This window comes from Pezoporus flaviventris, unplaced genomic scaffold (genome assembly GCF_033815535.1).
Source record: "Pezoporus flaviventris isolate CSIRO_AGI_PZ_B2104156 unplaced genomic scaffold, CSIRO_AGI_Pfla_v1 ptg000213l, whole genome shotgun sequence".
NCBI lineage: Eukaryota > Metazoa > Chordata > Aves > Psittaciformes > Psittacidae > Pezoporus > Pezoporus flaviventris.
Window position 1 is genome coordinate 13,873,502 of NW_026892761.1, and position 15,877 is coordinate 13,889,378.

The 15,877-nt window shown below is 43.4% G+C and overlaps 1 protein-coding gene across 11 annotated transcripts in view; it reads left to right on the forward strand.

Moving 5' to 3' along the window:
• The window catches only part of PTPRT (protein tyrosine phosphatase receptor type T), a 469,312-nt gene that overhangs the window by 284,168 nt on the left and 169,267 nt on the right, over nt 1-15,877 (forward strand). The window lies entirely within an intron of this gene.

The following is a 15,877-nucleotide window of genomic DNA, read 5'->3' on the forward strand; positions in this document are numbered from 1 at the left end:
AGTTGGCAGCTTCTGAGCATGAAGCACAAGAGCCGTCTCTAACACTGTGAGTACAGTATTTATGGTATCAGGGGGACAAGCCTTTTGTCCTGCTCAACCTGAGGAATAGTTTTTCCTATGGAATACAGGTACAAATTGAGATCTGAAGCCATTACAGTGGTCCCTTTTTGCATGTCATGCTCATTTAGGGCTACTGATGGATAGCAGACTGAAGATATTTTAGTATTTTTCAGTAGTCTAGTTAAAAGTTCTAGGGAAAAAAACTCAAGATTTTTACCTCGTTACCTATTCCAAGAATGAAATTTCTCTGCACAATCCTGCAGCTAATCTGGTGTGTTCTTTTTTCCTTCCTTTGAAGCATTAGGCACAAAATGAGAGAAAAAAAGGCAGTTGCGGACTTGTTATCAAATGTGTTAGATCTCACATGCCTCTGTTCAAAGCACAGGCACCAAGTTTCTTAGATCCTTTTGCAACAGACTGAGTGTATTGTAGGTGAAAATACACAGGTCTGCCTTTTTCAGAGTACAATTATAACTGGATCCCAATTGCAGCAGTTACTTCCCAGTAAAACTCTTACCGTATTAACGTGCTGAAGCACTTTTGATCTGTTTTCTGTCTGAATCCTGTAGGTCTTTATGCATATATAATGATTACTTGCATAGAAAATCCATGCTGTTCTTGAATCGAGCCTCAAGTGCTGAGCTGTGCATTTGAGCTGCTTCATGATCAAGTTAGTCATTATTGCTGTATTTAGTTTTGGAGCTGGCATCTCAGGAGCCTGGCACTTTCAAACTTAATTCAGGCCATGGAGATGCTGCGAGGGCTGGAGCAGCTCTGCTCTGGAGCCAGGCTGAGAGAGCTGGGCTGGGGCAGCCTGGAGAAGAGAAGGCTCCTGAAGGGGAGACCTGAGAGCAGCTCCAGTGCCTAAAGGGGCTGCAGGAAACCTGGAGAGGGGCTTGGGACAAGGGCCTGTAGGGACAGGCCAAGGGGAATGGCTTGAACCTGCCAGAGGGGAGACTGAGATGAGCTCTTAGGCAGAAGCTCTTCCCTGTGAGGGTGCTGAGGCGCTGGCCCAGGGTGCCCAGAGAAGCTGTGGCTGCCCCATCCCTGGCAGTGTTCAAGGCCAGGTTGGACACAGGGGCTTGGAGCAAGCTGCTCTAGTGGAAGGTGTCCCTGCCCGTGGCAGGGGTTGGAGCTGGATGAGCTTTAAGGTACTCTGCAACCCAAATCAGTCTGGGATTCTGTGATATACTTGCTCCTTCTCCTTCCCAGCTCCTATGATGTTTATGGGTGCCCATGCACTGTGAGCAGGACGCCCTCCCTGTGTGCTGTTGTTTCAGACTGTAAAGTCAGATCCAAGCTCTACTTCTCAGCTTACCACCCTTCCTGATTAGCAGACCAGGATTAAGTGACGAGTCTGGCTTTTTATCACAATGAAGTGTGAGATTGCAAGTGCCAAAACTGTATTCTTATGTAAAGGCTGGTATTTCAGCTGATGAGCTAAGTAAGACTGATTTATGGTTATTCCTACCTGGGTATTAATTTCTGCTTATAATAAATGCACCAGACATGTGCTGTCCAGTGCAGCTGAATGCAGCTTTATTTCACTTTTCAAAGCCATCTCCTAGGAAGTTGGATTTGTCACATCTTGGGTAGGAGGATTATCTTCACAAGAATATTAACCCTGTATGTGAAAATTTCTAGTTCTTAATTTCTGGTCTTTCTTCCTACGTGACTTATTTTCTGGCTGATGGACTGTGCATTTACAGTATACTATGCATTTTTTATTTCTCTTTGATGTTGTTATTGCCTACTGTTTGTGGACAAGCACTCAAGTTAGTTTAAACTACATTTTGGAAACATACCCCAGAAGAGAACAGGATTCAGCAGGAGAAAGCAGTCCCCTATGTAATGAATTTCTCCAGTGGCATTTGCAAAGTACATGGAGTTTCAGTGGCTGCAATACAAGTATATGCAATCTATGCACTTTAGGTTGGTATGGGTAAGTAGGTGAGCACACCTTGGAGGTGGCAAGCGTCTTGCTTTGCATCCTCATTACTGGAGATTAAAATCTCCTTCCTCTAGGAAGGAATAAAAAGAAGGAAGCTTTCTTAACAAGCTGTCAGATGTGTGTATGCTTTGACAGTGTGGTACACGATGTGAGGAGCTTCCTCATTGCTTTGTAGTTTCTCCACATTATCACCCAAGACTGCTGCGGTATCAGCACTTCCTTTGCATGCCGCTTTGCTTTAGATAGAAATGGATTAAGCAGTAACAGTAACAGAAATGATTTATGCAAGGGCATGTAAAATAGAATTTCACACATAACAGGAATATTTCTTGTATCTCATCTGGCACAATGACCTCTCTGTTTGCAGGGTTGGAGGTTCATCTTTCAGCACTAGGAAGTTCCTAGGTGTATGAAGCTGAGGCCTGTAGCCCTTCTTGCTGGCAGCTCTCAGGGATTCAGCTGGATGGAAGCCCCTGCACAGGGGAATGGCTGTTGCTTTGTTCTCTGTTCTCCCATGAGCCCCATGGAATCGTAGCTGGGTATGTTGCCTCTGCTGAGGCAGCCTGCATGGGGATGCATTACTCAAAGTGACTCTGAACTTCTTGTGGCGGTAATGCTTCTGACAGGAATTGAAGTTCCAAATTCAAACTGCTGGGAGTTGGAATAGAAATCTTCTTATCCTACTCCCTGTGTAATAACATTAACTTTTCTTTTGCTGTACTTCTGGAGCAGTTGCTATGGAAGTAAATCAAGAGATTAGCGCTGTATGGGGAATCTGTGACTTGGAAACTGTTCTCAGGTTCGTTTAGTCTCCATTAACCCTTATGTGGCTTCCTATTAAATACACACTGTTGGAATCATCTTTACCACACCCAGTCATTGATAGATTGAGAGATGGAAATACATTCCCACTTCATCTAAATACCTGTTTTCTTTAACTGATAATCACATCATACTTACTGTGTGAGAAAGTAGCGCCTTTATCCAGGTAGTTGATGCCTGCCACAGTTATTTAATAAAATTCAGCCTGAGCCTCTTTTGTGTATATAATCCAAAGGGTATCTTGTGAGCAAAATATATACATTTTGGTTCCCATTTAAAATGAGTGTCTTAGGTCCAACAGTTTCCTTGTTCATCTGTGTGGGGATGGGAGTCTCTGGGTTTTACTTTGGAGTTTTGCAGTAGCTTTAACCCAGCAGTGTCACAAATCACTGCAAACATTAAAAATGCAACATTCTAATGTGGAATGAGAAAGCAGGAAAAAATCATCTTGGTTCACACAAAAGGTCTAAGCTGTGTCTGATGGATCTGCTTCGACTTGTAAATTACTTCAAGGTGTTTTCTCAGGGTTTTTAACGTTTTCAGTACGATGCATGTAACTGGAAATCACCTTTGACACTGTCACATCTCATTGCCTCATATTGCTACCCATTATTTTGTCAAGTCTTTTTTTTCATATAAAAGCACTTACTGAGATCTACTTTAAAACCTAAGTAGATTTATTTGGTTTTAACCTATGCTTAAATCAGAAGCTTATTTCTCCTGGCATTTGGAAATACAGGACTGTATGTTTTATACTTTATTGGTTACTACTGGCTCTTAATTTTGCACTAAGAATATGAAATCAAAGGCAGAGGGCCCTTTCCCCATCCATCAGCCGTCTTCCCCCAGGACCAGACCACTAGATTATTTCATCTTACTTGCTTTTAGACAGGTTGCTGTACCATCAGTGGTTGACCTGAGTTAGTTGCCTGTCGGGCCAGCTAAGGGTGTGAGAATGTTGGGGAAAGAAAGGAAGCTGATGACTCTTGATCCTGATCAGTCTCATAAACTGTCTGTCTTTTACATAGAAGGTACCACCACTACTCTCTGACTACAGGAAAAATTCATTCCTGTCCGGAGTTGCTGGAAGGTAAACCAAAGAGAAGACATGAACCCCAAAGCCATACTGGAGATGAAGGGCAGTATGATTCATGGTACATTCTGGAGATAGCTTGCTGAGTTCATCCACAATTGTATCTGAAAGCTATCAGGACTTGCAAACTACTCAGATGAATGTGAGTCATCTTGTGAACGTGTTGAATATGCTGTGGTGGGATAAAGGGATGTTGGCCAGGGTAGAAGGGATTGGTACACTCCAACATCCATCAGCGCCTAGGACAGAATCTGCCATGCCATTTCTGTGAGTCAGACTGGCAGACAAGGATGCTCCAGAGCAGAATTTCTAACTGAAGTAACTAGGGACTGCCTGTTTTGCATATAGATTGATGCATATATTTCAAAACTTAGCTGAGAGAGAGCACAACAGCAAAACTCCAAGTGCAGACCATGCCTGTGGACAGCCTGCACTTGGCATATGCTGGCATTGCCCCTTGTATCTGATGTAGAACCAGCTAGTGAGCGGGCGTTGATGGACCTGGTGCTGTGTGAGAATGCTTGGAAATATCCCAGGCCCCACTGGGATCACAAATTCAAATCCCAAACCTTGTTCTATTATAGAAAAAGCCCACCCCAGGATGTTGTGCTGTTCATCATCCCGTGCAGCAGATCCCCACAGTGTGCTGCTGCTTATTTCACCAAAAAAGCCCATTTAGTTGCTTAAGTTACAGCATAAAGTTATTTTAAATCTTACTGTTTTCTGCTACTTTCTCTTCACATAATTTCTGAGTGAAATAATTCTGTTTGGCTGATTGATTCAGGAATTTGACTGTCACATTGGAAGCATGACATTTGCAAAGGCATACTAATAGACTGTAAATGCATTGCTGTAAGTTTTAAGGTGATATTTTTAATGTCGAGGTGGAGCACCAGTATCTCTTTGGGTAAAATCTATTACTCCTAGAAACAATATTTTAAAGTTTAGTAATATTCATTACTACATTCCTTATGTAATTGCATCACTAAAAGAAAACCAGTGTGCTTTACAGCCTGGCCTTGTCTGACACAGCTTTGCAGAGACCTGAATTTTACAACAGGATGGTGAAAAAGAGAAAAATAGTGCTGGAGCAGATGAAAAATGCGGTAAAATCTAGCTGCAGTGGTCTGGAACTTCAGTGCTGCCTCTCTGCCTGGTCTCGTAGTGCCTTTCTGGTCCAGTCTATAGCTGACCATGATGCGGCTGTGAACTCAAATCACAGTCTTGCTCACATCAGTACAGCCCCCCCTTAAAGAGTGCAGATTGCAGCTTAATGGCCTTATTGGCCAACTGAATATTGGTTTTATAAACTGGATGGTTCCTCTTGGAGCTGAGGAAACAGGTATTCATCAGACATGCGTATTTGGAAGTGCAAGTATTTATTTAAATTCACCATATTAATGCAGATCTGCCTTTAACAATACTCACACTTAGGATCTTGGATGGTACATGGCTGCTGGTAAGGTCATCTCTGTGATGAGTTTCAAAATTGAAGGCTTTGATCACTGAAGGAGGTACTATTTGCCAGTCGAATGGCAGCCTTCCATTACCTGAAGCAGGGGGTCTGCAAGAAACCTGAAGAGGGGCTTTGGACAAGGGCTTGTAGGGACAGGCCAAGGGGAATGGCTGTAACCTGCCAGAGGGGAGACTGAGATGAGCTCTTAGGCAGAAGCTCTTCCCTGGGAGGGTGCTGAGGCGCTGGCACAGGGTGCCCAGAGAAGCTGTGGCTGCCCCATCTCTGGCAGTGCTCAAGGGCAGGTTGGACACAGGGGCTTGGAGCAAGCTGCTCTAGTGGAAGGTGTCCGTGCCCGTGGCAGGGATTGGAGCTGGATGAGCTTTAAGGTCCCTTCCAACACAAACCAGTCTGGGATTCTATGGTTATAATGTCCCTGCCATGTAAACCACAGGCATGACGTTTCTAGTACCCTGTTCATGGTAAGATTATCCTACTTGAGTTTTAAGTTTGGAGTGTGTGTATTCTCATATTGGAGGAATTGAAGCGAGTTTTGTCTGATAACTGCACAACTAAGCCCACTTCAAAAAAAGAAAGGTGTGCCAGTCAGCTCCTTGTTACATATCCCTCTTGAGCAAGACAGCAGGACCCTGATTCCAGATGCTGCAGTGGCTGTATGTGTGCAGCAGAATGAAAAGGATGCAAGTGTGCGTCCTACAGTGAAACAGGGGGTGGCAATTAAAACCATCTTACTTTTTCTCTCAAGCAGAGCATGAAAACCTTTTAGTGCAGAATGAATGGAGACCAGCAAAGTGACGTTTTTATGGTCTCTTGACCACCATCATGCTTTAAGCTCTTCAGTGGTGCTAAGAGTTAGTAGTGGAAATGATACACTGTATTTGTATTTATACATACATATAGTGGAAATTATGTGTTTGTATTTATAAGATGTGGGAAATTACTAATCATATCACCAACTAGCAAGCAGCTCACCTGATAAAAGGAGCTGCAGTCGGATACTTCCCACAGGCCATCATTTGCTCAAGGACAAATTGTGTGCTCTATATGAAATACTCTGGCTGCAGCCAGAACAGTTTGAGAGCATGTGGCTGAGAGCTGTGTGCCTGATGGAGTTACCCTCCACTGCTGCTCTCAGAGGGCTCTCTTGAAAATCGGATCTGTAATGGATATTATGCAGATTTGAAAGAAAAAATGAAACAAGCGACTTTTTGATCTGCTTTTGATGTTCCATTCAGCTGCTTTCATCTCACAGGATAAAAGTAATTGAACAATAATCCCAAAGAGAGTCAAATACACAAATCAATAAACTGCTCTCACAGGAGAATTTAGTTTGATGAGTGTGCTGGTACCTAACACTTCCCCAGGCTGTTAGCTTTCCATTAGGTGGTCTTGTAGTCTTTAATAGAGATAGCAGGATCTAGATTGGAGAACATAGGCAGTGAATAAGACAGATACAGAAAACAACAACAGCTTTTTACCTCCTTTGGTTGACATCCTAAATCTTCACTGGGTGCTGAGAGCCGGTTACTGACTTCTTATTTTTGTGTTCTTTTTGTGGAGTATAATGAAAGCAAAAAAGGTCTGGTGCTTCCACTAGATATAGTAGTAGAGTACGCAGTTGTTAGGCTGCCTCTGGTGAGCATTCTCTTATCTTCACATCACCCTCTGTGGTGGGCAGAGAAATCTTTGGTCCTTTGTATTCCTTTTCTCTGCTGTGTTTTCCAGTGAGCTTGGATCTTAGCTTGTATTTTTATCTATTATTATTATTTTGAACAATTTCATATGCAGTCTTTAAATAAGTATTTTGCTAATCCTCTTCACCTTTGTGTCAGGTGCTCATAGGCAAAAAGAGAAAGAAAATCCATGTTTCATGTTCTTAAAGTCCAAATATGAAAGCAAGTTGAACATTACTGTCTTATGTGCTGCTGTGGCAAGACTTGACCCACCACAATCTTTCTGTGTGTTTGAATTAGATGAAATGCGAAAGTTGTAGCCCATGTGTCCAGTAGGAAGTTCACAGATGGTAATAGTTAAGCCTTCAAAAGACTGCAGTCGCTCTCAGTTCCTCTTGACCTGTCCAGTGTTAAATTAGATATTAGAAACGAAAGGAACCTTAATCCTCTAGCAAAAATGGTTTCCCTACCATGTTCAGTCAGTCTGAAGGGGAAATGTGCTGGACTTGAACTTAGAGCTGATGCAATGTGTTGGCAGAAAGAAAATGGGGAAGTAAGTTTAGAGAGTTATCGGGAGCAGAAGGTGAGAAAGATAATTGTGTAGGGCAGCGGGGCGCAAAGAGCAGGAGAGGGAGCTGGGCTGTCTTTTTAGGATGAGTGTAGAACATATGAGCAAGGTCTGAGACTAAGACCCAGTGGCTGATAGGGGTCAGGAGCACAGGCTGAGGAGGAGCTGCCGGTCCCTGTTGGAGGGTGGATTGGGATGGGCTGGTGACTTGGATGGAATAAGAAGGCTTGGGAGCAGACGTAGTTGAGGACTTTGAGAATGCAGGAAGTGCTGGAGTGGAGAAAAGACTGGGACGAGGTAGGCAGATCAGTGGCAGTGGAGGGTATGGAGCAAGAAAGAGTAAAGGAATAGAAGAACGTCAGTAGATAATGTTCTCAATCATGACCAAATTTAAGTCTTGTGATTTTTTTGCTGCCCAGTGGCACAGCTGAAGAGATACATGGCTGCAGCCTACTGCTATCTGCTAGTCAGAGCATCAGTGAGTCGCTGAATTGACAGGCTGCGTTGGGACTTACACCTGGTTTACTTTATGTGTGTGTACTTGGGGAAGGAAGTGCTTCTGTGGGGAAAACCACTCCTCCAGTAGAGTGGTCCATGGGCAAGAGGCCCGGGGCTGCTTGGGAACTGTGACGGTCTGAAAGTGTGGGTTTATCCTCAAAGGGAGGCTTGGGTTGCCCTAGAGCACCAGGATACTGCAGGGGGTGATGGGCTCTTCCCGAGTCCCTGATACCAGAGACACTGAAAAATCTCTGTAAGTCCTTGGGCACGGTGCCTAAGCACAAATAACACAAAATTGCCATTGTATATGCAACCTTAATTCTGACAGGACCCAGCACTTGGTTGCTTCACACTGTAGCTGTAGTGCTTGTGGATTTTAAGTTTCATAGATTTTCTGAAGATGAAGAGGGAGAAGAAAGTGATTGTCTCTGTAAATCCTGAGAGATTAGAGCTGAATGGATGCCAGTTGGAGATCCCTGATGTTTCTAATCTTCTGCTTCTTGACACAACTTATAACTGTCTAGGGAGCAGATGCTAACGCATCTCCAGTAGGATTAGTGTTATTTTAATAGCAAAGCAGGAACTATTTTTTCTCTGCCCTTCTTTCTTGCCCTCTGCTCTGAACAGAAGGGAATCATTAATAGCTGGAGGACAACCAGCCATCGAACTGGCTTTTTCAGCACTTGTTCTGCGTAGGAATATTAGAGGAAAATGAAATTAGGAACAGTATTTTCTTCATGTGAAGTCAGTGGTATATTAAATGAACAAACAGTGTGGCTCCCCATAATGCTGTCACAGCTCGCGGCCCGGTGGTGCCAGACTGTGGCAGGAGTTATTAGAATGTTTCAGTGACATATTAACAGATCTTTTCTTAGAAACTCTCAGCTTTCCTTAACTCACTTCCAGCAAATGGATTTCCAATAAGCATCTACCTCCTTTCTCCTCTTTCCACTTCCAAATAGACTCTTTCAGGGCACAGTGGTGCATTTGTGTGGAAATGGCTTTGCTGAGAAATTGAAAGGCAGGATCTGGATCAGTTCCCTGCATGAGCTTTGCAATATCCCTGAAAAGTGTTGTGATCTGTATTTGGTGCCCAGAGCATTGCTTAAGCTAGTGAGGGGAAAACTAATCTCTTGCACTTTCATTGGCAGCACTGTCTCATAGACAGATCCTAATGGGGTGGAAATGAGCTCAGCTGCCTAATTCTGTTAAAAACATAGGCTTTTTTTCACACATGAATACTCATCTACTTCCTTCTAGCCTTGTTGTTAAAGCCATGGCAGCAGAGAATCAAACCATAGTCGCAGCAAACAAAACACACTGCCTTTTTCCGTTTCAGTTCTTTTTTTTTTCTTTCTATGTGCAGTAAGCCAGAGCCTCAGCTCACCCAGAAAAAACCCATTCTCAAGTATAAGATCTTGATGTGAATAAATGAGCTGTTTCCCAACTTTTAGGCATGACTTAGGAACAGCTTTAAGGTTGCCCAGAGAAGCTGTGGCTGCCCCATCCGTGGCAGTGTTCAAGGCCAGGCTGGACACAGGGGCTTGGAGCAAGCTGCTCTAGTGGAAGGTGTCCCTGCCCGTGGCAAGGGTTGGAGCTGGATGAGCTTTAAGGTCTCTTCCAACCCAAACCAGGCTGGGATTCTGTGATTCCGCAAAAATCCCTTCCAATGTCATCAAGTGCATGGAATCAGTGAGTGCCCAGCATACAGAGATTCCCCACATAAAGCTCCTCATCAGTGATGCAAAAGGGAGTTACTGCTGCTCCTGAACCTGAGAAAAATGATTTAGGTCAATGAGGATATTTCATTAGTGCCCTCAAAGCTGATGTGTCATGAACTGGTAGCTGCTTCTGCTAGAGCTGCAAGGGGATCTGGAGATATTTATTTATTACTTTTGCTTTTGAAAGTCAGGATTGTGAGGGAACACAGAGAATTCCTCTTGCAGATTACCCAATGGAAGCCACAGTTGCAAATGTGAGAAAGCCCATCTGCAAGAGCGGTGCTTTGCTTTGCTGCTCAGAACAGTTCAACAGACCCTGACTGGGTGGAGGAGCCTCTATTTTTCCCTCCTATTTTAATTTCCTTACTTATTTCTATGGCAATAATTTCTCTTTTGTCAGGAACTAGCTTCTCTGTTATTCTGATCTCTTTCACTTACTCCAGTTGAAGCTGGCAACTGTACACAGAGGAAGAGGCAATATAAATAACTGCACGTGCATGGTAGGAAAATAAATAGTTAAAATTTATACATAATAAAATGAGTCTATAAAAACCCCACATTTTACTTGTGCTTCACACAACCCTCAAGTTTACCTGGTTCGAAATCTCACTTTCATTAGCATATTTAATTATGCTTTTGTATTTAATCAGCAAAATGCTCAATAATGTACATTTTGTTCCCAGCCATGGAGTGCCACGGCTCTGGGTATCCGTGATAGATGACTTTAATAAAACCAGTCATTACCCTTTATTGTGGGTTTAAATTATTATTTTTAAGTTGGTTAGGGAACAGCAGTTTTAGGTACATGGGAAGAGAACTTTCATTTCACCACTTCCTAACATCATGACAAAGAAATCCATTTAAGCAGATGCTAATATACCTTTTTAGACAGTTGTGCTTCATTAGTGAGCGGTTGTTGGCAAATAGAGGTTTGGGGCTCTGTTCCAGGTGTAGGGAGCATGAGCAGACCTGGGAAGTGATTTCTGTGTGACTTCAGGTACCTGCCAGCATGTGGATTTTGAGTCTGTGAGAGCAACAGGCACATTTGGGAGCTTACTGAAAGGTCACAGGATGTTTGATGAGATTTGTAGCTTAGCAAATACTTTCCCTTTTATTATTTTTTTTATATCTTGGGTTTCTTCCAGTGCAGAATTCAAAGTAAAATTTGCAAGTAAACCAAAAACCACATCAATCAAAGAATGAAGCAGATGTGCTGTGAGCTGAAGTAAAATGATCATAACTGTGGCATGCTTTAGAAGAGACATGAGGGAGAAGCTCTTCCCTGTGAGGGTGCTGAGGCGCTGGCACAGGGTGCCCAGAGGAGCTGTGGCTGCCCCATCCCTGGCAGTGTTCAAGGGCAGGTTGGACACAGGGGCTTGGAGCAAGCTGCTCTAGTGGAAGGGGTCCCTGCCCGTGGCAGGGGTTGGAACTGGATGAGCTTTAAGTTCTCTTCCAACCCAGCCCAGCCTGGTACTGCATAATTCGGTTAACTGATCTCAGTCCCTGACTTACCTAAGCATATATTCCATTCTCTGACTTCTTTCATCCTTTTTAACAGATTCATCTGTATGGCAGGCCTCCTTCTTCATTGCTCAGAGAATGCCATAAAATAACTTTGGTGACATGGTTCAGTGTGAGGTGTCCCTGCCCATGCAGGAGGGTTGGAATTAGATGATCTTAAGGTCCTTTCCAACCCAAACCATTCTGTGATTCTATGATTTGAGTTCATCAGCTTCAATGACACCTGTTTCTTTGGGTATAACTTGGGATTTAGTTGATTACAGGTATCTCAACAAACAGGCTGTTTGTTCTGCAGTGATTTTATTGTCAGTTTCCTTTTTCCCTTCTCTGTGTTGCAGTGTCTCTCAGAACATGCCTTTCCATCTAATTGCCTGCTTTCAGCCTTGTCTGCACTGACTTTGGAGAAGTGATGAGAACTGAACTCATTAAAAAAAAAAACTAAAAATGAGATCCAAATATTAGGGTGATGTTCTTTGTGCATAAAAGGATAAAGCCAAAACACTTCTACAGCACTGAAAGACCAGTGAATTCTGTTTAATCAGTGGTTTTATCTGTCATGTCTGAAAAGGCATTTCTAGTACGTTCAAGAGCACTGAAATGTGATGGGCAGCGGTGTGTGCATTATGCTGCTCAGCAAAGGAGCTCTGTGACAGACAGCCACGCAGCACTGCAGGGATGGACAGGGTTGTCTGTCATCCCGAAATGTCCATGTATAGGACATAGGATGTGGGACGTTTATGGAACAATTTCTCTGTCAGGATCCCCGACAGTGAACAGCACACACTCTAGAGGGGTGGTTTTATGGCACGCAAGAATTGTGGATTTAATGCAAACTCCTTGAACGCTTTTGCTTTGCTTATTTTGCTGTGGGTTTGGAGTAGGTGTTTCCCTAGGCTTGTTTCATCTGTGGAAATTTGAGGAGGAAGAGGAGGAATAGAGAATAAAAGGAGGATGGGGAAGGCTTCAGCTCTAATCTAAAGCATGGAGGAGAGGCATTGTCAGACAGATTGTTTAAAAAGTACAATGAATTGTAAAAATAATTGATACAAGGGCCTGTAGGGACAGGCCAAGGGGAATGGCTTGAACCTGCCAGAGGGGAGACTGAGATGAGCTCTTAGGCAGAAGCTCTTCCCTGTGAGGGTGCTGAGGCGCTGGCACAGGGTGCCCAGAGAAGCTGTGGCTGCCCCATCCCTGGCAGTGTTCAAGGGCAGGTTGGACACAGGAGCTTGGAGCAAGCTGCTCTAGTGGAAGGTGTCCCTGCCCGTGGCAGGGGTTGGAGCTGGAGGAGCTTTAAGGTCCCTTCCAACCCAAACCAGGCTGGGATTCTGTGAAACGACTGCTTGGTTTTCCAGCTGTAGAACAAGAGCAATGTATTTGGAAAACACAAGGTTTATCCTAATCACCATCATAAGGAGTTTAGCTGCTGTTGTTTGACAAGTGGCCATTGTCTTGATTTGTCACGAGAATGAAATATTCTGTGAAGTTCTCAACCTACTCTGATACCAATTTTATATTTTGTAAATTAAAATGGATTTCAGTATTTTCTGGGGTACAGAGAGAGGACTTACCATGCTGGTAGTTGGAAGAACACAAGTTTTGGTCTCATTATCAGCTACCAACACACCTAGTCTTGTCCTTGTCTTCTCCCAGTCTGCCTAGCAGAAAGGGATGGGGACCTTACCTGGGTGTTGGCCTGTTCTGGTGAGAGTGACTGGCTGATGAGCTTATGTAAGGGTGTGTTGAGGAGAAGGCAGGAATCACACCTGTTTTCCTACTCTTTCTCCATCAGAAGGCATCAGTTGAGGGCTCACACAAAGCTCTTGCCACACTCATTTTTCTTCTGTTTGTGCATTTGCAGTCTTTGTAACCTGCTGGGAAAACCAGGTCAATCAGTGGACAACTGCACAGCTAATAAAGTGCCTCCTGCTCTCCATAGGTCAGGAGACACGGACATGAGGACTCAGACTAGTAAGGACACCTTCTGTGCTGTCTTTAGTGACAGCAATGACTTTTCCCAATTACGCTCCTGCATCAGATAGTTAACCCGGGGGCAACAATTGTCTCTGTTTAACTTCACTGCTCAACTTGAGCTTCATGTTCAAACCCCAGGGTTTCTCCATTGCTGCCTTTCTTCTCTGTTCTTCTCTTGATGGAGGGCTATAAAGCAAACACAATTGTTACTATCTATCTGAATCCCCCTTTGGTTTTCTGACTGCACAATGAGCAAGAAGGCTGCAGTGAACAAAAGGAGATCTGTTACAATAAGGAAAAAAGGAAAACCGGCCATAAAAGTCAACTTCTCTCTAAAATTGTGATGGCAGAAAATGCAGTCTCTGAAAACTGCACATCACTGTTGGGTCAGAAATCTGCTTCCCTGGGCTAAGAACAGAGAGTGCAGCTGGGAGATCCCTGGGAGAGCTTCATGGAATCCCAGCCTGGTTTGGATTGGAAGGGACCTCAAAGCTCATCCAGCTCCAACCCCTGCCACAGGCAGGGACACCTTCCACTAGAGCAGCTTGCTCCAAGCCCCTGGGTCCAACCTGCCCTTGAACACTGCCAGGGATGGGGCAGCCACAGCTTCTCTGGGCACCCTGTGCCAGCGCCTCCGCATCCTCACAGGGAAGAGCTTCTGCCTAAGAGCTCATCTTGGTCTCCCCTCTGTCATCCTGCTGTCACTATGATCTGTACAGCATCATGGTCTCATTTTTTTGACTGGACTGAAAAATCTCACAGTTTAGTGCTATTGAACAGAGTACTTGGGAGAATGCGACATGTTCTGTGATTGTGTAGTGGGGTCTGGACTATGTTTGTGATCTGTATTTTAGCTTCTTGCTTTGGAACTAAATTCATCTGCAGTCTGGGTACTCTATTGAAAGGTTGTGTTGCAAAACCCCAGAAAGGCCTCAGGATGCGTCTTTTACAATAAATTTTGAGTAGAATTAGAAACTGGTTGATACAAGACAGCCTCCAAGACTTACAGTTTTGGGTGTGAAAGGAAAGGGCAAATGTGAGATGAGCAAGCTAAAAACTGCAGGTATTCTTCCATAGTCCAGGTTTTGGACATCTGACTTGGTGAGATGATGCCGAATCAGAGTTGTTCCTTACCCACTAGTAAAGTCAGCGCATCTGACATCAATAAACCAAACACCCTCAAATTACCCTTTCATTTCGTAACATGACTGACTTAAAGAAAATAACTGTAATTTAAAGAACAGTGTAGCATTAACCTGGAGGTTAATTGCCATCTTCAGCTACATCCTTGTCTTGGCATGAAATGTTTTTCCTGTCGCAACCACATTCTGTGTTGGGGTCTTGAGTGGATTACTTTGTGTAGAGTTTGGAAGGATGAGCATCTGCATCTGCTCTTGGTTTTCTTGCCTTTCGATATAGCTTGGAAGGAGGTTTGTGCTTACCTGTATAGGTTCAGAGGCTGAGACTTCACACAGTCATTCTTCTGTTCGCCTTATTTATCTATCCAAGTCATCTATAGAAAGGTTCTTTCATTGAGTTTATAATACAAAGAATAATTATCACCTAATGCTAAGTATATGTGTGTATACTGATGCATCCAAACTTTCTAATTTCTAAATTATGATTATTTTGACAGACTACTAAAGAATCTCATTTAAGGTGTGTTTTCTATGTCAAGGAATTGACATGACTGATATGGAATCCTAAGCCAGTTGCTCGCTTCAGCCCACTGGTCCTTTCATATCCATCCTGTTTCAAAAGTGGCTGCATCTATATAAAGATTCTGAATTCTGTTCATTTTCAAGGTAGCTATTTTTCCAGTGCCACTCACTAGGGTTTTCTTGGAAGTAATACAGAATATGCTGGTTATTATAGTGTATTTTCTGCTTATGCATTAGTAGATTGAAGTCAGTGCTGTGGGTGCTTTAGTTTCAAGAATTACTGGAAGGCTTTTTTTCACTTCAGTTATCTTTCCAAGAAGCATAAGTAGCATTCTGGAGGCCTTATGACTTTTTTTGTTCCCATGAAACATTCTGTTCCTTTCATAGGTCGAAATTATGAGAGAATATTAGAAATAGGCGAAACACTGAATTGTGCTGGAAATCAGGAAAATTTCCATCAAATGATGTATTTTCTGATTCCCTTGCTTAGATCTATACTGAGCCAAAAAAACAAATGAGCCGTGCAAGTTGAGGAAATGTCAGATAAGCAAACGATGACATGGGTAATATTGCTACCATCTGACGGATTTCAGACACTGGTTTTACTCATCCTTCATTCTCTATATCCTCCTGTCTAGCAGCGCATGCATTTATGCTTTATATAAAGGACATTTGAGTTATGCTGTTAAAAATAAGTTAAGGAACAGCAGGTGAAAATGATTCCTCCACATGAATATTCAGCTGTACCTCAGTCAAATACTGTGGAAGGGATGATAAAGAGCTGGTGGGGCCAAGGCGTTGATAGGATCTGAAAGGAAAGTTTTATTGGCAGAAGGTGGAGATGACTCAGAACATACCCAAGGA